This window comes from Castor canadensis, chromosome 4 (assembly GCF_047511655.1).
Source record: "Castor canadensis chromosome 4, mCasCan1.hap1v2, whole genome shotgun sequence".
NCBI lineage: Eukaryota > Metazoa > Chordata > Mammalia > Rodentia > Castoridae > Castor > Castor canadensis.
The window spans coordinates 17,310,100-17,333,837 of record NC_133389.1 but is presented as its reverse complement, the minus strand read 5'-3'; the positions used below and the strand labels follow the sequence as shown (position 1 = coordinate 17,333,837).

Sequence of the window (23,738 nt, the reverse complement as noted above, 5' to 3'; positions counted from 1 at the left end):
ATAATCAGCAGAAAATGTTGTTGAAAATCAGATATTTTTTCTAAATTATTTCATTCATATATAAGTAGATACAAAATGTTACGCATTTTACATTTATTTTGTAGCATATTTTATTGCCCATAGTCCTAAATTAATACATACAGAACATTATGGAGGGAAGACATGGCTGAAGCCTCTAGCTCCACTTGCTCTTAGTTGACTTTATTTTATTTTCCATTAAACTTTGTTTTAATGGGTCTCAAAATTCTGTGACAGATTTTTGGTCAAGTTGTTGCCATTAAAAAGTACTGATTTTTAAAAACTAATAACTTAAAATTGCCACACACAAAAAAAAATGGTCCACAAAACATTTTCCTTTCCTTCTGAAGGTTTTACGATGCATTGTTATCATTAACCAGTCTTTTACTATTAAACTTAAATGGCCAATTGAGACAAACAGTTCTGAGACCGTTCTTCCACCACTGATTAAGACTGAGGTGGCGGGTGTTAGGGGTAATACTCATTTAGCCTTCTGAGCTTTCTGGGCAGACTTGGTGACCTTGCCAGCTCCGGCAGCCTTCTTGTCCACGGCTTTGATGACACCCACAGCAACTGTCTGTCTCATATCACGAACAGCAAAACGACCCAGAGGAGGATAGTCAGAAAAGCTTTCAACACACATAGGCTTGCCTGGAACCATATCAACGATGGCAGCATCACCAGATTTCAAGAACTTAGGGCCATCTTCCAGCTTCTTACCAGAACGTCGATCAATCTTTTCTTTCAGCTCAGCAAACTTGCAAGCAATGTGAGCTGTGTGGCAATCTAGCACAGGGCCATAGCCAGCACTGATCTGTCCTGGGTGGTTCAGAATAATCAACTGAGCAGTGAAGCCAGCTGCTTCCATTGGTGGATCATTCTTGCTGTCACCAGCAACACTACCACGTCTAACATCTTTGACAGACACGTTCGTCACATTGAAACCCACGTTATCTCCAGGAAGAGCTTCACTCAAAGCTTCATGATGCATTTGAACAGATTTTACTTCAGTTGTGACATTCACTGGAGCAAAGGTGACCACCATGCCAGGTTTGAGAACACCAGTCTCCACTCGGCCCACAGGGACAGTACCAATACCACCAATTTTGTAGACATCCTGAAGGGGCAGGCGCAGAGGCTTGTCAGTTGGGCGAGCTGGTGGTAGGATACAATCCAAAGCTTCAAGTAGTGTGGTTCCACTGGAACTGCCATCTTTACGGGTGACCTTCCATCCCTTGAACCAAGGCATATTAGCGCTTGGCTCCAGCATGTTGTCACCATTCCAACCAGAAATTGGCACAAATGCTACTGTGTCAGGGTTGTAGCCAATTTTCTTAATGTAGGTGCTGACTTCCTTAACAATTTCCTCATATCTCTTCTGGCTGTAGGGTGGTTCTGTGGAATCCATTTTGTTAACACCAACAATCAGTTGTTTCACACCCAGAGTGTAAACCAGAAGGGCATGCTCACGGGTCTGCCCATTCTTGGAGATGCCAGCTTCAAATTCACCAACACCAGCAGCAACAATCAAGATGGCACAGTCAGCCTGAGATGTGCCTGTAATCATGTTTTTGATAAAGCCTCTGTGTCCTGGGGCATCGATGATGGTCACATAATACTTGCTGGTCTCAAATTTACACAGGGAGATGTCAATGGTGATACCACGTTCACACTCAGACTTCAGTTTATCTAAGACCCAGGCATACTTGAAGGAGCCCTTTCCCATCTCAGCAGCTTCCTTCTCGAATTTTTCATTGGTTCTTTTGTCAATTCCACCACATTTGTAGATCAGATGGCCAGTAGTGGTGGACTTGCCAGAATCTATGTGTCCAATGATGACAATGTTGATGTGAGTCTTTTCGTTTCCCATTTTGGCTCCGCTTTAGTGGTGGTTTTTCATGACACCTGCGTTCTGACGGCAAACCCGTTGTGAAAAAGCTCTTAGTTGACTTTAAAAGCAATTAATTTTGGATGCCATGCAACTGAGCAATATGCTGTCAATTTCCCACTGGTTTTGCTGTGTATATCACTTCTGACTGAAGCCAACTAATGGGTTTTAACTGTCCTGTGAAAAGGCACTTTACTATCTCATCTGGTGATAGTCATCTTTTGGTTATCTTCCCTGTCTCCTGGGGGAAAATGACTTTTCTCTATCCCCTTGCCCACCATGCTCCTTTGAGGAAAAGTACCTCTTGCTATCATCTTCTATTTCTGGGGAAGACATCTTTTGTATTCTAATAATTAACTGCAGAATTAACTATTCCTGGGAAAGGAACTAAAAAGACATGAGTCATAAGACTCTCTAATCAATCTTATTTTTTTTTGTTAGGTTTACAGAATCCTACTGTCCCAGCAAAGCAGTCCATTAAAAATGCATAATTACCCTAGCATTTATAACTGTCCTGGTGCCTACCTCAACACTCTCTGCAAGTTTGAACCTACAACCCTTAAGTGACATGGTCATTGTGGACAATAGCCTCCATCTCCTTTGATTTGCTAGCTTTCTAAATCCATCTTTTTCCTCGCTTCAACAATTTATCCTTCAGTCACTAGCATTTCTGAATGACAAGCAATGAACCTGAGTTCATGGTTACAAGAGTAATGAATAAACATCAAAACTGAATATTGTTTCTTATTAATGCCTTACTACTTTTTTCTGTAAGTAAATAACATTTTCTTCTACTAAACTAATAATGTAGAAAAATTAAAAGAGAAATAAATACTAATGACCCTCACTGTTATACCTATAAGAAAAAACTGTTAGAATTTCTTTATTCTGAAATAGGAGAGTGACTTTGCATTGACCCTTATTTATCCTTTCTCTCAAATGGTCATTTTTAGAAGTTGTTCTTTCTTCTTTATTAAAATCCATCTCTCTTCCACTTAACTCTTCACAAATGCTTGTAGAAATACAAGCTTCCTAGAGATTACTCTTATTCCTTTAAAGGGCCCAAGGTTACACAATAAGGAAAGCCTGGGCAAAAACTGCCTCTTTCACAATCACTAAAATGTTTCAAATGGCAAGTGTGTGACAACAGAGAATCCTGATTTTTCCCAATCAGACAGAGCTAGAAACCTAAATGGCTTTTATCTACAGTGTGTAGCAACCTTGGGCAAATTCTCCTTTTACTGAAATCTAGTTGCTCTTGCATATGTTTGCCAGGTTGAGCTTCTTTAAATACTACTTCTGTTATGTCCTTTCTCTGGCAAAATGATACTGTCCTTTCAATTGGAATTATTTGCATTTCAGTTTAAATTTATAGTATTACAACATTGAAGCAAAATATCATAAACACATTGCCAGGCTCTCAATACCATGGGTAACCTTGGAATATAGTAGAGCTCTAAGCCATGAGACATAAGAGAGGTGCTCCTCTCAAGTTCTAAAAAATATCAGACAACAATAGATAACATCTCAGGCAGGAAAAAAGGAGGACAAACATTCTGATTTAAGAAACCAGGAAATCATAAGAACAAAAGCATGGCTAAGGAAGTTTTTGAAAAATGATGGTAGGGAAACAAATCCTGTCTTTTACCAAACTTAATGGACAAAAGAACCCTGAAACAAAACCAAGAGCAAAAGAAAAAAGTTCCCTTTAGTGAATCATTCCACCACAAAACAGTAATTAAAACTCTGAAGGTTCTTGGAAGAATAGAAGAAGCAGGAAGCTTAGACCACTGCAGTCTTTTATCAGTGCTTCATCCTCTGATACTTCCTATCTCCTCCTATTACCCCTGACTTTCGTGGCTCATTTCACACTTTGGAAGAGAGGGAAGCTAATAGAAGAGAAATACAAGGGTTTATTTCTTGTTAGGACAATAATTTCTTTGTTAATAACAATGATGATGGTAATAGCCAATATGTACAGAATATATAAGCCATAATGAAGACTTTGACACTTCATCCCAGCCCTCCATCCCTTTCTTAACTATATTTTCAGGTAGTTAGTATTTTCTTCCACAATTACAACTTGTAGTACACAGATTCTGACTGCAGTAAAGCAATTTCTTCTTTTATATAACCCATACACCAATGGATCATTTGCTCTCTTTTCCTCAGCTTCTACTATGGTTTGAATGTGTCCTGCAAGAAGTGTGTGCTGAAAACTTGATCACCAATGCAATAGTGTCAGGAGGTGTGGTCCAAGGGGAGGTGTTTAGGTTATGAGAATTACCATAATTAATGCTAATTACAGAGGGGTTTGAGACTGAGAGTTCAATCTCTTGCAAGTGCACACTATATGCCTGTGCCTTCTGCATGAGTTGATGCAATAAAAACTCCCTCACCAAAAGCAGTCCTTTGATCTTAGACTTTCCAGTTTCCATAACCATGAGCCAAATAAGCTTCTATTGCAAAAATTACCCAGTCAATAGCAGCACAAAATGTACTAAGATATCTCCCATGTTCAGATAAAGAAAGAAAAAAACAAATGGATCTTTCAAGAGTCCCTGATACTAATCACCTACATGTAAACATTTCTGAGTGATAATGCATTTTGCACAGTAATTCCACATTTGAGATCAAAAGACTAATACTTTAGTCTTAGTTATGCATTTCACAAGCTGAGTGACTCAGGAGTACCCTAATTTAGAACTGCTGTCATTAAATTAGCTATGACTAATATTACATACATATTCTTTGTATTTGGTTGGTCTTTTAGTGTACATGGGTATATAACAATTCTGAAATTGTTTTGTAGAGAAAGTGTAATACAGTTTTCTAAAATTGACTTTCCCCCGGTCTCAGGATTTGTATTTCATCTGTTCTGAGAAGTTTAACTTAAGGTTTCTGGTACAGCATTCAATAAAATAAACAGTAGGATTTTGTTTTTAGCAAAATGTTTATAGGACATATGCAGCCCATCAATTTTATCCACATATTCCTTCCCTTTAGAGAAGATGATAAGGAACTGGCTTATAGGATGAACAAGACTGTACAGGTACAAACAAAAACAACTCAATGTCCCTTCACACTCTGTCCACAGCTTATTTCTTTCTCTAATCCTGCATAATCTGACAGATGCAGTGGTTTCTCCAGTCACTTCCAATTATAACTTTCTATGTATACATATATACATATGAAAGTTACTAAATATTGTTTAAAAAAGTGGGTGAGTAAAAAGGTGGATAAAGGAGTATTTATTACAGACTTATAATAAAGGCTGACATTAAAAATTATGTGTATTTCTGTTTACTAGCAGGGTAAGAGTTCATTAGGAACAATTTTATTAAAAAAATAAGCAAATGGTAAAATAGTACAAAAAGTATGAGCTCATCTTTGGAAAGAATATATCTGTGTCCCAAGAGTGTACATGATGATATGATATGGTAAAGTCAGTACAGCTACAGGAGGAGACAATAATGGGGCTTGGAAAGACAGATCCCAGACACAGGTCACCCATGCCAGGCAGCACCAAAGCAGAAAACATCACTGTGACCAGATGCAGGAGTGGGGAAAAAAAGTTTTGTGTAGAGTCTTTATTGGGGTTTCCAGGGAAGGGCAAGGCTGACCTGAATGCAGAGTTTAAGACTGGTTGTTTTGAATGATGCTGGTGGGCTTTGGAGTATAGGGTGGTCTCTAGTCACCATATACTTCCCTGGGATGATGAAGAACAGGAGAAATACTGACTTGGTGTGCAGAGTTAAATAAGGAGGTCATTAGGGTTGTAGATTTGGCTTTGGTTGGTGTGCATATGGAAGATGTATTCCACCTGAGCCCTTTGCTCTAAGAATCTACTAGCCCTGGGAAGGCAACCTCTCCCCAGTCTAAGAGACCACAAATACCAGGGCATTAAGATTACAGAAAATAAGAGAACATAGTTACTACAACTGGCTCTGTGTTAAATGGACCCCAAACAGGCAAATATAAAATTTAAGTAAAAACAAAAATCTATCACTATATCTGTACTTGCATTTAAAGGCATTATTAAAGCTATTCCCAAATATTGACAGTAACTACCTATGAACCTGTGAATGCACAATTAAGGGTCATTTTTAAAAAGACCCTTGAGTTGTATACTATTATTTTATCTGGTAATATGATTACCATGTTTCATTTAGTCTCCCAATAAAAATGTTGAGTAGTGTCTCTTATTATTTGTATTTCAATGAGGAAAATAAGTCTGGGAAAGGTGAAGTGATTGGCTCAAAATCACACACAGCTAATCAAGATCAAAGTAGGGACTCTATCTGAGGCTTGTCAGATTTCATAGAATATTTTGTCAATTGAAAGATTATACAATATTTCCTAAGTTATACATTTGGTCATTTGTTAATTCTATAAGGAAAAGGAAACATTTTCAGCCATATATTTGAAAAATTCGATATGTATTCAAATATATATATATGTTATATATATATACACACAAACATAAGCATGCATGCAAGTATGGAAATGTATACATGTGTATACAATATGCACAGGTATGCAAGCATATAAATTTCTGTGTTACGATCAAAGTTATTAGAAAGTAAATTATATTAAGTATACATATAAGCACTAGAATAGAACATAAGGAGAATACAGTGAATACTGTACTTTTTCTTCTTTGCTCTCTTTGTGTTTATGGGATCTATAATAGGCCAGCTCTTAGACCTGTAATACCTTTTGAGAAAATATTACAGCATTTTAGAGTAAATATACTAAACAAAACAAAATGTTGAGGAGTGAAATATTACCACTGATGTTTATTTTGGTTGAGTACTGTGCTAGAGGCTTAACATACATGTGTTCTTCTAAGTCTAACAAAACCCTATGTGTATTTCTTACAAATATTTAAAGATGAGGAAACTGAGACTTCAGAAGTTAAATACTTCCTATGAGAAGCTAATGACTGATGAGTCAAGGTTAGAAAGGTGGTGAGTGTTGGATGTAGAAGAATGTGGTGGGTATGAAGACCTCTTCCTAACTTAATCATTTGCCATTACCATCTATTTCCAAAATTTCATCATCTGTAAACTAGGAAGAGCTGATGGCACCTACTTCACATGGTTTTGGGGGAAATCGAATGTTTTAATGGCTGTCACAGAAGGAGTTTTTAATACACAGTAGCTTTTATTATCACCACCTGTAATCAACAGAAGCAGCTGTAGCAACATCGTATTCCTTCATATATCATTTCTTCAATTTCTAGGGAGCCTATATAGCATTTAGAAAGCTAAGAAAATAAAACTACGAAAAAGCAAGCAGGTGATACCCTGTGGATACTTGATTTGGAGATAGTTGGCTGCTTTTTTTCTGTCTAGCTGTAGAAGGGAAGTTTGTCAACTAGAATACTGATGGACTTGGTATCCTCCATCCTGTGTCTGTTCATACTGCTACCAGGTTTTGGGTCCAAATGCTTGCCAATATTAAGAGAAAATGACATATGTATTACATATGCATACACATGTACACACACACACACACACACACACACACACACACACACGGAAAAATAAATTTATTTACAGTTTGGGCCAAACTGGGGAGAGAGAAATTGCTCATAGCAGTGTTACAATTTGTAGATGAAACAAAGTCCAGGGAATATGCATATGTAGATTTAGCTGTGTGTCCCAGGAATCAAAAGTTTTTCTCATGGTACTGGGACCAAGGATTTGGGGTGGGCCATTTTCACTCCCAACATGGCATTTTTTGTAGGAAGCTGGAGCTGAAAAAGAAAAATTTTGAAAATGGATCCCAATTCCTAGTGCCCTATTACTGTATCACATTATCTTTTATGGGAGCCTATTCAGTATCTACCAGCCTTGAATTTAAAAATTTTAAGGATCAATGGTTCCTAGAAGCACAGGATAAGATGTGTTCTACATGGGGCCAGAAGGTTTGCTGATGTTTTATGGACTGTCAATGGGTAACAGAGAGGTCAAAAATTTTAATTTGTGTTTTATTCCATCTTCTCTGTGAAGAAGTTTCTTCAGGTGTCAAGGAAAGTTGCATCTGATGGAATTTAAAAGCCAAGGATTGCTTTATTCAAGGCTATCATAATAGAAGAAGGAGATTGAACTCAATTTTGCTGAAACAAAAGGTGGGAGAAGTTTTTAAATATTTGTGTAACTGGTATTTTAGGCCACAAATCCAACTCTGGAGGTTCTACATGTCAGGCCCAAATATTCCAAATAAACAGACAAATAGTGGCAAAGGGGAAAGAAAGTAGATTTTTAAAATTCAGCACAGACTCATCACAGAAAGAAGCAAAGTAAGCATTACAGCCCATTTCCCTTATACATATACGTGTTTTGGGTTTAAATAGAGGAAATGGGGGTAGAGGGAGAGAGGTATGTGTAATTATTAAACAGCCCTGGTCACAAATGTGTTCAGTGGTGTGGGTAGGTTGCTCACTATCTTAGCATTTGTTGGGTAGAGTCCTTGTTACACTGTTGTTGAAGTCAGACAGGAGGTAGTTTTTTTCCTGTCACAGAATGTATATCCATCAGTACTGTCCTTCCTGGATTCCAAAATGGCTACAAAGTGACAGCAAGAGAGAATGATTCACAGCAAACGACACAGGCATAAAATGGAAGCAGGAATGCCTGTTTTAATCCTGTTTTTAATTAATTTATGGGCTCAAGTATGGAGTTAGTGATTTTCAGCAAATGCAGTTTCTAAGTACCTATTATATTTGGAATGAGGTAATAAAAAAGTAGTAGAGTATGCTAGTGGGGAGGTTGAACAATGCAGAGGCCATCGGGGTTTGCTAACTGCTTATCAACTAGAAGTCCCATCCTCCCACACAGACTGGGAGGTAGGTGCTCTTTCTTTCCTGAAGTTTCTGTTTGAAAGAGATAGGTTCCAAGTATTTGAAAAAGACATTCTTACTTTGTAAAACCGGTAAGAAGCTGAAAGAAAATTTACATCTCAAAGGGACAGAGAAAGATTTCACAATGGAAACGTTTCAAAAGTAAATGTTCTAGGAAAAGGGAATTCAAGGACCTAGAGTCAGGAAGAAGTCTGCCCAATGTTTAGTTCAGCAGAAAGGAACTTTAAGACCATCTTGGTCATGGAAAGAGAGGGGTGAACAGTCCCTACTAAGGAGATATCAGAGATAAAAATAAAGGAAGGCTTGCAAAAATGATATAATTACTTTACATACATCTAAGTATTGTGCTGCATAGGCTGGGGGTTTAGCTCAGTGGTAAAGTTGATAGGACAATAATGTCCCCATTTTGTGAATCAGCCAAAATGGCAGCCCTGCCCTTAAACAAATTCCCAGGCTCTAAGACAGCCCCACCCCTATCAGAGACTACTGCACATGTATTAACTTCCTTACCCTCTCCCTTCTATAAAAGCCACCACTTGCCCAGACTTGGGGTTGCGCCATCTTTTCCCCAACCAGCCTGGAAGTTTGGGCCTGCCATTAAACTTTGCTCTATGGACATGAGACTTTTCTCATGAGCTTTCTTTGAGAGCGGCATTTTTCCTAACAAAAGTATGTCCCTGTCATATGTGAGGTGCTGAGTTTGATTTCCCAAACTGAAAAATAAAATAAACAAATGAATAAATAAATATGTAAATAAATAGGCTCTCTATAAATTACACTAAATACTATGGACATATTTTTATATGAGCTTTCATAATGTTATTAAGAACAAAAGAATGCAGAGAAAGCAAGTTGGAAAATATAATTTATTAAGTGATGATATCATTTGTAAAACCAATAAAGCTATAACAGGTACTTACAAGTTGTTTTTGCTAAAAAGCACTGACTCCTCACTTGATCCCACAAAGTAAGTAAAGGATTTTGTATTTGTCTGACTTTGGGTCAGATTTCTGCTCAACTCCACACATCACAGTGTTAACCATTGAAGAACTGTGTTTCTAAAAACTGGTGACACCTCACCTACCTCATCATCCTTTCAGGCTGATGGCACAAATATAAGAGTAACTGCTATTTTATTATGAGCTCTTATAATTTCCTGTCCCAGACTCCTGAAAAAATGCCAGAAAGTTTCCAGTCATTGATCTAGACCTATAGTCACCTTGGATTCCAGGAACAGCAGAATTTTCAGGCAGATATCCCCATGATAAAATCACACCCCCCAACACCAGGTAGGACCAATCATCTCATGGAAACCAGATTGTCTCCTCAAGGTATAAGTACTTTTCCAGAGTCTTCTTGAAAAACCAGAACAAAGATAATGATCAACCAGACCACAGTTTGACCAAGACTGCTTCATTTTGCATACCTCTTGCCCCCTGACCCAGTTCTTCCTCTATTTAAAACCCAAATGTCCTATCAGTACCACAAGATAGGCTGAAAAGCTTAATCTTCTTTCCCCAAATGGCCATTTTGGTTAAAATCCTTCCCTACCTTTTCCCATTACTTTTATTTGCTTTCTTTAGGGTGAGGAACTAGGTATGACATGTTGGAATCAACAGAGCTGAGTGGCTGACCTAAGACTCCAGTTACAATGTCACTTTAAATTCAAAGTTGAAATACTTTTAGATGTCAGAACTAGCAAGCTCACAGTCCAATTCCTGATCTTCCCTTTCAATCCCAAATCTGGAACTACCCCAGGCTTTCCAAGCTCAGTAATCACCAACTCTACTACTTTAGATCTCATGGGTAGGAAGCCAAGTTCATGTCTTCTTTCTGACAAATGCCATATCTCTCTATCAAAAATCTTGAAGGCTTATCTTTCATATGTTTACAGAATTCGCTCCTTTTACAGCTAGTATACTGGGCTGGGTACTGCCATCATGTACATGTATTGCTGCACTGTCCCTCCCATCCTCCTCCCCCAACCTTTTGTTTTTTCTGGGCTCATTTTCACATGCAAAAGCATCTCTTTAAAAAGCAAGTCAGCTCATGCCACTGTTTTGCTCTGTGGTTTTACTTTTGTTTAGGTCAGTTATAAGATTTGTCATAGTGGCTGAGCAGACTTAATCATAACTTTTCTGACTTCGACTTCTTCCATGCTTCCTTTTGCCCAGTCTCTGACACTCTTCCCTAAGCGTATGCTAGGTTGGATCAGGGTCTTTCACTTACTACTCCTTCTTTTTACTGTTTCTTCTCTAAATATCTGATCCTTCTGGTCCCTGTTTAAATATTACATCATCATTCAGACCTTTTCCAGCTAGCCAACTTTGTTTTCATATCTTATTTGTCTCCAAGGTATCTATCATTTTTTATATACTACATTCTGTTTATCTGTCTATGTATCTATCTATCATCTACCATCTACCTACTGCCTATATATCCATCTATTCCAAATGTGAAAGGAAAATCCATGATGGCAGAGTATTTTATTTTTGTCTTGCTCATTCATGGATCACCAATACTTAGATCTGTTAAATAATGAACAAATGAATGAATGGCAATTCAATATCATGCTTCACTTTCATAACAACCTTCATACCTCTCTTCATCAAGTTCATGCTTGTTGACTGGCAATTATCTCAGGGGTTGAGCACTAGATGACATTTTCCATTAGACTTGGGTATGTGTGATTGCATGTTTTATAACAAAACCTTAAAAACATAGACTGCTTTAGGACTATTTACATCTGAATAATTTAGTGGAGGTATGGGACTGGGTGTAGCAAAATGAGGGTTGTGTGTGTAAGATTTGAAGATAGACACAACCTTTAGGAATATGAAACTAAACTTTTAGTCTTCCTTGTTCTTTCTCCTTTCTCTCTCATAGGTTGCAGTGGGAGACTATAATCTACTGTTTTTGCAGAAACAAGTCCACAAAACATCATTTGTTTTGGAGAAGATCTTCTATAACTCATTGTAGAATGGTAGAGGAAGAAAGCTTATTTGGAAAATTTAGCATTTGTCATACCTAGGAACATCAGCCTAAGCATATGGAAACCTTTTATTCAGTTCTACCCCTGAGAAGCAGTCACTGGTAATGGAGAGATGAGTTCCCAAAGAGGCTGAGATCATAAGTCTTTTCACAGGCATAATTACTTTTATAAAATTTTTTTTTTACTGGCAAGATTACTGCAGATGAAAGGCACAAATTCCTACAAAATTTTACTTCTACCTCTAGAACTTAAATGTGCTATATAATGTAAATACATATATGCACATTATACATACATATATATGTATATACACATACATATGCATACATATACATGAATGTGTGGTGGAAGGGTGTTACTCAGGACCTTAAGCATGCTAGGTAAGCACTGTACCATTGAACTACATTCCCAGCCCAGCTCCTATAGTATGTTTTTTTTTAACATCAAAGAAAGTCTTATTTTTTCTTATTTGAAATTCCTATGATAACTTCCTACTTTATGACAACATTAATAGTCAACACATAGAATCAGGAAGTAACTTTGCTGTATTTGAATTATTCAAAGTTTTATTTTTATTATCTCTATCTTTATCATTTACCTCTTCTATATTCATTGAACTTTTGGTGAAAACATATCAAACACTCTTAAGACTGAGAAGAGGAATAATTCAAAATACCTTACAGAGAGATTGCATGAATGATCATCCATGAATTTAGTTTCCTCTCAAAGGTAAGTAATCTGTTAGTAAGAAAATTATTTCTTATCATGTGTTAATAGCTTCTTTCTGCAAAAAGTACTTGGGGTGGTGCTTACAAGGACACATGGCACTAAAATATAACTGAGGTTACAGAATCAAAGTAAGTGCAGAAAATCAAAACCTGGGAAAGAAACACATGTTAGAAATAAGACCTCCTAAGACAATCGGAGTCACAATCAAAGACACAGAAATGGAGAACTGTCTTGGCAGGGCAAAATTTACTTCTGCAGAAGGGTGCACAGACACATGGGCAAGTAAGCACAAGGAGCAGATCATAGGTCCTTAATTTTTATTCCTGACTCAGTGGGCCTTGCCTCTTTACTCAGGTTGATTGAGTTTGGGTGCACAATCTGCTTACAATTGGCTAATGCTATACTTGGAATTTGGGGTTGGGATAGGTAGTAATTTTGCATAAGAACAGAGCTCAGTAAAAAAGAATCCAGACCTGCAAGCAGCTAAGATGGTGATATACTTTGATAGAAAAGACTGTCTTCCTCACAGCTCCCCCTTGTTTTATTTTCTGTTTTTTTCTTCAAACTCATTTAACATTATTTAACTCTCTATTTCAGCTTTACCCAACAATAATTGGTATGATACAGGAGTTTGTTTAGTTAGGTTGGTTTCTATGAATCTAAGAATTAGTCCCCATATACAGGGTATAGAACAACACCCAATTAAAGCCACTTCCTCAAACTACAACAAGTAGGGATGTTAAAATTGAGGTCATCAGCCTCTTTCATTTCCCAAACTCTTGATCTAGCCAGTTAGTAAGGGGCTCATTTATCTGATTTCTTAGCCAGTTTGTTTGACAGGGCTGTCAGGCATTGGGGAAACTTGTTATGTTCCCATCTGGAGTTATGCTGTTGGGGATGAATGTACAGCATTTGCCCCCAATCAGGACACACACCTCCCCCTTTTCTGTGAGAATCATGTCTAGAAGCCATTCAGATTTCCCATGCCATCTTACTGGTGGAGCCTGGCTGTTCTGCAATTCCCTTCACTGCGTCTCTAGTATAGTTGACAAATCTCTGCTGGTTATAATATATACAGTTAATCCAGTCCACATTTTTACTAATAGTGTACCACCAGAATAGTGTTGATTCAAATCCTGCTGCTATCTGGTTCCTTGCTTTGAAATCATCGGGAACTCCATATGGGACCCCAATTGCATCTTTGTAGACATGGGAGTCAAATGACCCTCCAGGGGAAACAAGATCTCATTTCTGTCTTTCCTTGGTTAGGGAAGGTTTGGGTTTCTGAAATGCCAGGGTGAAAGGGATAGTCAATTGGAATAGAGTGCAATTCCCACTCCATTTGACCGGAAGATTCTCACATAAAGGTCCACTGCAGTATCACCAGACATCTGCCCTGGCGACAGTTAGAGCAGACTTACTGCTCATATCTTCAAAGGATCAGCCTTCACTGCACCCAGATGTGTTTCCCAGAAACTTTAGCCTCTCCCACCACCTGGAGAGGCAAGAGGCAAAGTTAGATCTTCAAAACTGAGGCAGTTTTAGCCTTTCACAGTCACTTATCCTGGGAAACAGTAGTGACAAGGTCCTGCAAGACCCATTGCCCCAGACTGTCCTTTCCTGGAAGAGGGCAACCATACACACCATACCAGCAGGGACAATGGTCCATCCCAAGGACAAGGAAACAATTTGGGGTTCTGGTCTTCCTGTTGCACATGCATAGCAATTTCAATATTTAAAGTGCAAACAGAATATCAAATCCATTCCAGCCAGGCATTTGTTTCCCCATAACCACTTTCAATAGCTATAGTCTGTCTTAGCTCTTTGACCTTAGGTCTTTGACCTCCACTACAGTTATACCAGTTCTGAATATCACAGAACTGAGGGAGTAATGTTGGGGACAGGGCATTAGAGGGGGCTGTGGTAGCAGGTTCTTTGAGTAATTCTAAGAAATGAACCTATGTGATCAGTCTTCCTAACCCATAGTGTCTTAAAGTAGATGGCTCCGTGGTCATAGAATGAGAATCATTTATGATCAGCCTAAGGGGGTTGCACTAGAGGGGCTGACAATTGGTAGAGGGAGTAACTTTTTTAAGCTGGGTTTTGTCCCTTAATTTCTCTCCCCAATTATCCTTTCCCTGTTCTGGGAGTAGTAATACACTGATGAGATATATTCCCCAGGAGTAGTCATCTACCCTATCATGTCCCATGCATAACATGGACAGTAACCACCTTCATAACTACATTTTTTGTAACTAGAGATGGGGTTTGAACACACATATATAGTCTTAGCCCTAGTCTGGATATAACACTGATTCTCAAGATCCCCACAGAGCATTACAATGCATGCATCAAATTCAGTAGATATAGGGGAAGAGATCTGAGCAATACCAATAGTAGTCAGACCATTTTCCAAATGGAAAAAGGAATAACAGCCCTATTACAGTATCTTTAAGGTTACTTTTCTATCACTGGGACTTGAAGACATGGCCCCATCATTCCTCCTTGGGAGCTTGTTTTGTTTGGATGTAATGTGTCCATCCTTCCTCAGCAGTATGTACTGCCATCTTGGTAGCAACATCTGATAAGTTCCCTCCCAGGATGGCTTGAGCTTCTCTCCATTCCAAGTATGGATTAGCATGTAATCTCTAGTCAGTGTGGATGCACTGGAAATTCAAGTGGTGGAGTCCGGGTCAGGGATGATAGAGCTGAAGAGAGACCGAACACATAATTTCAGAGAAACTGATTTTTGGTTTCAAAGGAGGGGAGGCCAGAGGGCAAGCCCAAATCGGATAACCCATATAACATTTCAAAAGAGAGATTCCTATGTCCTTCTGAGGGGCTATCTTAATCCTGAGTAAGGGCTGGAGGTAGTCTTTTGATCCAGGGTAGTCTGGTCTCAAGAACTAGCTTAGTCAGTTGCCTTTTTAAAGTCCAATTCATTCTTTCAACTTTTCCCAAAGAGGGTGAGTACCATGGAGTATGATATTCCCACTTGATATCTAATGCCCTCACTAATTTTCTGATTACATTAGCTGTAAAGTGACTCCTATTACACAAATCTATATTTTCAAAAGTCCAAATTGAGAAATTGCACTGTCTAAAAGTACCTTAACTACTCATTGGCAGTGGTGCTAGATAAAGGTAGAGTTTATACCCAATTAGTTAGATGGTCCACTATAACAAATAAATACTTTAAACAACAGTATTTAAAGTATTAAATACTTTAAGGTATTTAATAATACTTTATTAATACTTTAATAAATTAAACAGGGTAATTTGGTGTAGTCTACCTGAACACTTTGAAAGGGCCTCAGGCCTGGATTTCTTCCCCCTAAAGGTTGCCCTTGTAAGGCCTGTTTGGTAACATTCCTACAGGTTAGACAGCCTTTCATGAGGTGTTTTGCTAGAGTATAGATTCCTGGATACACATGAACTCTGAGGATGACATCATACATAGCTTGGACCCCCCCCCCAATGACTTTCTTGGTATAATTGGGTTAATATTTCCCTCATGTGCCACAGTCCAGCTGCAGCAGGGGCTCTGACTCTATTCTTGGGGTGCTTGAGCAGCGAATAATGATATGAACTTGGGGATGTGCTGGGCAGCAATGGTGCAGTTTATTTTCTGAAGAGAGTATTTAAGCAGTGCAGACAAGCAGGAAGGAGTACATGGCAGTCCCCAGGTTTCCCTTGACCTCCATATTAGGATTGGCTGTCACATTGCTATGGCTACGAGCCCAAGTGCGGAACATCATGTTCTCAGGACTGGGTTTTCCTGTTCCCATGCAGAGAGAGAACAGGATTGTTCAGCAACTATCCTTTTGGACTGTTGCAATCTCTCTTAGGGCTGTTGCACAAAGCTATAGTGACTTTGCTCCTTTCCAGGAGGCTTTGGGGGTCCTGGGGGTTTCCTACACTCATAATAGGTTTGGAGAGTACTTCTTTCCTGTCTGGGAGGAGCCATTTCCCTTCCAAGGTCTGGGAGGCACCAAGATTCCCAAGTTGAGCTTTCTCCTGGGGAGTGAAAATGGGTTAGGGACAGGTTTATACAACAGGGATGAGGCATAGCATTGGTGTCTTGGGTGGAGGGCAGCCTCCTTTGCACCTCATCAGCTAGGTTGTTTCCCTGCCCCTCAGGGTAGTTGCCTCCTTGATGTCCTGGGACAAGGACTAGTGCCATCTCCTCAGGAAGCATAAGATTCTCCAGCCAACTGATAACTAGCTCCTTGCTCACCGGATTTTGTCTTTTATATTAATCAACCCTCTTTCAGCCCACATTTTTCCAAAAATATATGCCACCCCAAATGCATATTTAGAGTCAGAATAGACCATTCCTTCTTGTCTGTTAAGAATTTTAGTGCTTGATTGAGTGCAGATAGTTCACAGGTCTGAGCTGACCAGTTATTGATTAACCTCCCTGATTCAGTAACTTTTAGTTTGACCAAATCTACCACTGAATATCCATTATGTCTTTTTCCTTGAATAATTCTAGAAGAACCATCATAAACAGCCGAAGTCTATCCAGGAAAGGAGTTTCCCTGAGATCAGGTCTGATTTTAGTCTGAGATTCAATAAGGTCTAGTCAGGAATGTCCAATGGGGTCTTGGGCTTTCCCTACCAGCAGAAATTCTGCTGGATTTAAATAGTTTTGGGTGGTGAGCTTTTCCAGTAGGATGGCTTCATATTTTAATATTCTGGAGTCAGTCAGCCACCTTCCTACTTTTTGCTGAAGAATAGCTTTGATCTGGTGGGGTGTGCTGACTATTAGGGACCCTCCAAAGTTAATTTTCAACTTTCTTCAGTCAGTAGTGCTGTAGTGGCAACTGTTGCTTGAATACATTCTGGCCATCCTTAAGTTACAGAGTTTTAAGGAATTTGGATAAATAGGGCACAGGTTGTTTCTTTTCCCCATGCTCCTGAGTAAGGACCCCAAAGGCTGTACCCTTATCTACACTAACAAATAAAGGTAAGGGCTTCTGTAGGAAAGGTAGTGCAAATACAGGGGCCATGATTAAGTACTGTTTAAGGCTTTCTGATATCTGGACTTCCTCTGGCTCCCAATGAAAGTTTGTGTTCCTCTTCCAAAAGTTTGGGATAAAGGGTTTTAGTCCTGAGTGCACATGATTCTATGCACAGTTTGCAATATCCAATTAAACCCAGAAATGGTCAAAGTTCTCGTTTAGTCTCTGGTGGAGGCATACCAGTAATCTCCTCTATTCTCCCAGGACCTAATCTGTATTTTCTCTTGCTATTCAAATGTCCCAAATATTTGACCTCTTCTTCAACAAATTGTAACTTAGTTTTTGAGACACTTAATCCTTGGTGGCCTAAGAAATTTAAGAAACTAATTGTAGTATTGCCATCTCTTTCTCTGCAAGTCCAGAAAATAGAAGCTCATTCACATATTGTAATACATTCATCTGGGAGGGAAGGGCAAATTCCTCCAGCACTTGTTCTAAGACCTGGCCAAATAGGCTAGGGGAGTCAGTGAAACCTTGTGGAAAGACTGTCTATTTATATTGTTGCTTTCTCCCTGTCTGAAGGTCCTCCTATTCAAAATCCAAGATGTCCCTACTATCCACAACCAGGGAGCAGGCCCAGAATGAATCCTTTAGATCTACAACACTAAAACATTGATGATCTGGAGGTATTTTACTGAGGAGAGTACAGGGGTTTGGGATGACTGGTGCTTGCTGTGAACAATCTGATTAATGTCCTGGAGATCATGTACTAGCCAATAAGATCCATCTGACTTCCTAACTGGAAGGATCAGGGTACTAAAGGGGAACATGCAAGGTTCCAAAAGTCCATCCATTAATAACCCCTTGATTGTGGGTTTCAGGCCCATCCTTCCTTTCAGGAGTATGGAATATTGCTTCCTTTGTATTTTCTCACTGGGAGTTTACAGGTTAATATAAATTGAGAGAATCTGTAGCCCTTGCCTGTCCCCATCCTTGGTCCAGAATTTGGTCCTTGATTTGTGCTGTCATCAAATTTAATGAAATCTTAAAATTCTTTTTCTTAACTTTTATTTCTATACCTGGCTCAAACATTCTCTTCCTAGATTGATCCTAACCTCAGGTACAAAAAGGAGATTAATCCATGCCATCCAATCTTGGAATTTCACCGTGGTGCATTCAAAGAGAGAGATATGAGATTCCTCTCCTTTTATTCTAGAAATTGGGAGCCACTCTGAGAAGAGGAACAGGCGTGGGGGGGGGGGGTGAGCATAGTAAGAGATGACCTGGCTGCCCTGGAGTTGACCAAAAAGGTGATTTCTTTTATTTTGAGTCCTACTTTTAAATGTATTGAGGACTCCTTGTAGGACCTATCCACATGAAAGGGTCCCTGACCCCCCTTATTCTTCCTCAAGGGTTGTAAGGGGGAACTATCTTCTCTTCCTTGCTTCTTTCAGGACATTCTCATTTGAAATATCCTGGCTCCCCACATGGGTAGCACCTGTTCTCTTTCTTTCCCCCCTGAAGCCTGTGAGTTTGGCCTTCCCTTCTGGGGTTTCTGAGCAGGTCTCGGCCCAACTTTCTGAAAAGAACTTTTCTCCTGAATAATCTACCCAATTGTGGACAGCATAATCGTAGCTTTTTGTTTTTGTTTTCCCTCATCTTATCTCACATAAACTCCAAGCTTTCATCCTTCCAGTTTTCTATCTTTTGTAATTTCTTTGCGATGTCTATTAGTCACAAAGTGAAGTTTTAGGATTCCCTGTCCCAGGACATCATCTAAGTTTAAATCTGAATATTTTCTCATTTGGTCTTTTAGTCTCTAAAGAAAGTCAGCAGGTCCTTCATCCTTTCCTTGTTGTACATCAAAGCCTTTGGCTAGGTTTTGGGATCAGGGAACAGATTCACTGATGCCATTAATGATATTTCTTAAGCCCCCCCATCTACCTTCTATTAGCAGAGTCATTATTATTCTAATAAAGGTCATCAAGAGGAAATTTCCTGACTGCAGGCTGAACAGCAGGGTTTACTGTGTGCTCTCTTACCCATGCAGTCATGGCAGCCCTGCTCAGAAAACAAGATTCCCAAAATAGACACAAGTTCCACCTAGGTGTAAATTTGTGGACCTAGGAACTGGTCAAGTTGATCTGCGACTGCATATGGGTCTTCAAAAAGGGGCTTTAATTCTTTCTTTAAATTTCAGACTTCTGTGCTAGTCAGCAGGGCATCAACAAAATCAGTTTCTACTTCCAGTTGGGACCTCTCTAAGTGGGTAAAAGTTCTGTGACTGCATTTTGGGTGATGGGGGAAAGGTGAGACTTCTGAATATCCCTTTGACATTGTTGGAGTTCCCTTCTGAGCCCCCAAAAAGACAAACCATGACCTGAAATTGCGGCTGAAGCTCACAGGGACTCACTTGGGGAGGTCAAAAGTGAGCTTGGGTTGGGCCTCTGGAAGCTCCGGACTGGATTCTCAATCCTTATCTTGGAATTCTGCCTGAGAAGCCAAGGTCTCTGGATTATAAGGAGGAAGTAAACAGGAAAGAGGGTCCCTAGGAGGTTTCCTTAGGCTCATATTTTCCACCATTCCTAATTTTAAGGGAAAGAGAACCATGGGTCCTTGTCTCCAATAAAGGGCACACTTAGTCTCTTCCTGACTCCTAGGACTCTTGTCATTAATATATTCAATAAGTAATTGGCAGACCCCGTCCTCATTTGATTCAAACTTTGGTCAGAAAAAATGGCCAGTTTGAGAATGGGTCCCTTGTCCCGATAAAATCGCAATATTTGATCATTTGCTGCTTCTTTTTGCCTTTGGTCTGAGAGTTATCAGGCCAATATTTTAACATCTATCCTAGCAGACTGTCTGATGGAATTTTATTGTTAGTTTCATCTTTTTTGGAGCTCTTTTTATTTGTTACATTCCTCATCCTGGTCTACCTATTTGGTGAGGATGCCTAGTAGATGCTCTACCTTCCTAACTTCATGGAGGTGTCTCACACAGTACCCCATGTGCTTTGTCTGTCTCCGACAAATTCCCTTGCAGGACGATATCCAGTGGTGGCACTACTTGGCAATAAACAGGTCAGCATAAGCCACAGACTAGGTCCATATGGACTGCCATTAAGCTCGATGTCATTACCTGCATATCTACAGAACTGTGGATTGGGACTGCACACTTGCCCCGTGTCTCAGACATGTTTCATTCATTCTCACACACCCTCCAAGATCCTCCTCAACTACCAAGGAAAACTTTGCCAGTCAATGGTGTTTCTTACCTTCCTTGATCTGTGCACAGAATTGCTTGGTCACCATGGTGCTTACCAAGGCCCTCCCTCCCTGCATTGCTGAGATAATTCAGGCCCAGAGTGAATTTCCAGTCCAAGAGTGCTGGTTGCCTGATACCTTGGGGCATCTCCCTCAAGGGAATGGGCTTCTGAGCTCCTCCCTGGGGTGGAATTATCCTGGAGGTCCCCCAGATTGTTAGAAATAAGATCCCCAAAGACCATTGCAGTCACAATCAAAGACACGGGAATGGAGAGTTGTTTTGGCAAAGCAAAATTTACTTCTGCAGAGCATGCACAGATATACAGGCACAGCAAGCACAAGGAGCAGACAATAGGTCCTCATTCTTATTTCTGATGCAGTGGTGTCCTGTCCCCTTTACTCAGATTGTTTGAGTTTAGGTGCACAATTTGCTTGTGATTGGCTAATACTACACTTGGAATTTGGGGGTAGGGTAGGTAGTAATTTTGGTGCAAAAACAGAGTTCAGTGAACAAGAACCCAGAACTGAAAGCAGCTAAGATGGCGACTGTTTTCCTCACAGCTGGTCAAGGATGTCATGTGGCTATTGCATTCAATTTCATTTTTAAAGAAATAAAGACACTGCTACTTAAACAAATTTTATTATCATTGAAGAAGAAGTCTAACAGTTCATTAGATGCAGTAAATTATTTTTAAAGTAGTGGTCACTGAAAAAAAATAATTTTCTGGCTGAATGTAGGATTGACAGTGCAGGAACACTTAAAATTGACAACTGGACGATTTTGCCATTCAGATGAACATAAATCAGGACAACCTTTTCACATATGTCACTGATACAATTTTGCATGGTTCTTAATGAATACCATAAAAGCATTACAAGGCCAATAAAACAATGATAGCTTTTTGATGGCACCAAATGTTTGATTATATCCTTCTAAGCACTTCATATTCATACCAAAGTAAAAGATAACCACATACATTGAGAAGCCCCTTTGAACATCAACTTAGAAATTAATAAGGACAGGACTGTAAAATTGGGACAGTATGTGTGCGGGAGTACTTGTGGGAGAGGAAGGGTGAACAAAGGAGATTAAGGTAAAGGAAAATGGTTGATGAACTTCACATATATATATGAACTAGAACAATGAAACCTCTTGCAATTGCTTGAAGTGGGGCCAGGAGCAGGTCAAGGCGGAGAGGTAGTAGGGGTGATCTAATCCATGTACAATATAAGCTTCTTTGGAATTGTCACAGTGAATCCCCACTGTACATTGAATATGTCCTAATAATTTTTAAATAGAATTATTAAATTCCCACAATAAAAATCATTAGAATACCATTTTTATAGGTACAAAAACTGGGACACAGAGTGGTTGAGCACCTTGCAGGAGAGATCACTCAGCTACTGAGTAAAGGAACTGTTATCTCTGTCAATATTTATTGTATCAATAACTTTTCAGAGCCACTTTCTTTGTGATGTCTGACTTTCAGAGAATGGAGAATGACTAGAAGGTAAAAATACATATTATTTATATTATTACTACTTTAATAACAAAATCTGCGTGAAGAAAAGCAAAGGGCATGTCTGTTTTTAAGCTTACACTAGTAGGGAGCTCAGTTGGGTAAAACAATACTGCAGAAACAGATGATAGGGTCTCTATTTGTTTAGACCAGTTTGATTTGTTTCACCTTCCAGGTAAGGATTGTACAGTTGATACCATAGAACTGTCCTGTCCACTCAAAGAAAATGTCAACCATATCACATGCCCCTTGAAAGGAAACAGGTATTCCTTCTATCAAGCAGGCCATGCTACCTATGACTATGTCTTCAATGTACACTCGCCCAGTCCTTTATCCACAATGTGAGCAGTAGAACTGTTGCCATAGTGCTCAGGAAATACGTGAGTTATCATTTGGGCAAATGCGTCTGTAGCAGAATATCAAGGATCATTCTATTAAGTAGCTTTCAGGTGGCTCTTTAAAACTAAGCAATATCCAATGTAAAGATAAGTTAGAGTTGAATCAACATGGGTCTTAACACATGGGTACACAAAAGCAATAGTAGGAATCTTTCTGTATAGCTATCCTTAACTCAGCTAGCAAAAACACTTTGTCTTCCTTATTATGCTTATGTCTTTTCTTCAACAAAATTAGTGATAAGGACAGAACAGGACCTGCCTGGAACTGAGGGGGGGAGGGAGGAAAGGGGAGAGGGGTGAGGAAGGGGTGCAGGGTGGAGAAATGGCCCAAACAATGTATGCACATGTGAATAAATGAACAACAAAAAGGATTAAGGTTTAGCAATCCCCCAATAAAATATCATTCAGAAAAAAAAAAAAAAAAAACTAAGCAATATCCATAATGAAGAGCACTGCATTTTCTGCTTCATTATATCAACAGATTGGTACTGCTTAGAGAAGTGAGGTTACAGGTCACTTCTCTTATCACTGTCCCACTTAACTGATTGTATAAATAATGCATAATGCCTCAATTTAGTTTTCAACTTTTTTTTCATTTACTACTCCCCTATTTAGAATGAACATGTGTTTATGGAATATAATGTCACTGCTAATTACTCATGGTTTTTGTTTTTTTTTCCTTATAATTAAAAATGTTTTAAAAAGCTAGTGATATACGTTAAGAAATTTTATCAATTGTAGATTTTTAGTGCAATCCTTTAACCTTATCTTTTTACTTAACAGAAACAAGATTCATAGTGCTTCTGATGAATTCAAAAGTATAAAATGGATAAAGTAGGATGGGGAAGAAAAGAAGAAGCAAATACACCTTTGGCAAATGTCAACATTGTTGCTGTAATTGAACATAGACTTTATTTTAGCTCCTATGGTCCTGTAGCTATGGCGAAAATGGAAATGTAATTACTTAGAGAGCTTATCTACTTGACTCCATAGCAACCTATCTATATATCTCCAGCTTTGAACTTATTGCATTGTTTTAAAATTATCTTTCTTGGATTCTGTCTCTGACTATATTGAGCTCCTTGACACTGCTTGCAC

At 39.1% G+C, this 23,738-nt stretch overlaps 1 pseudogene; it reads right to left on the bottom strand.

Annotated features, from left to right (window-relative positions):
• Positions 1-204: 204 nt before the first annotated feature.
• On the bottom strand, positions 205-1,942 carry LOC109680473 (elongation factor 1-alpha 1 pseudogene; annotated as a pseudogene).
• Positions 1,943-23,738: the final 21,796 nt, after the last annotated feature.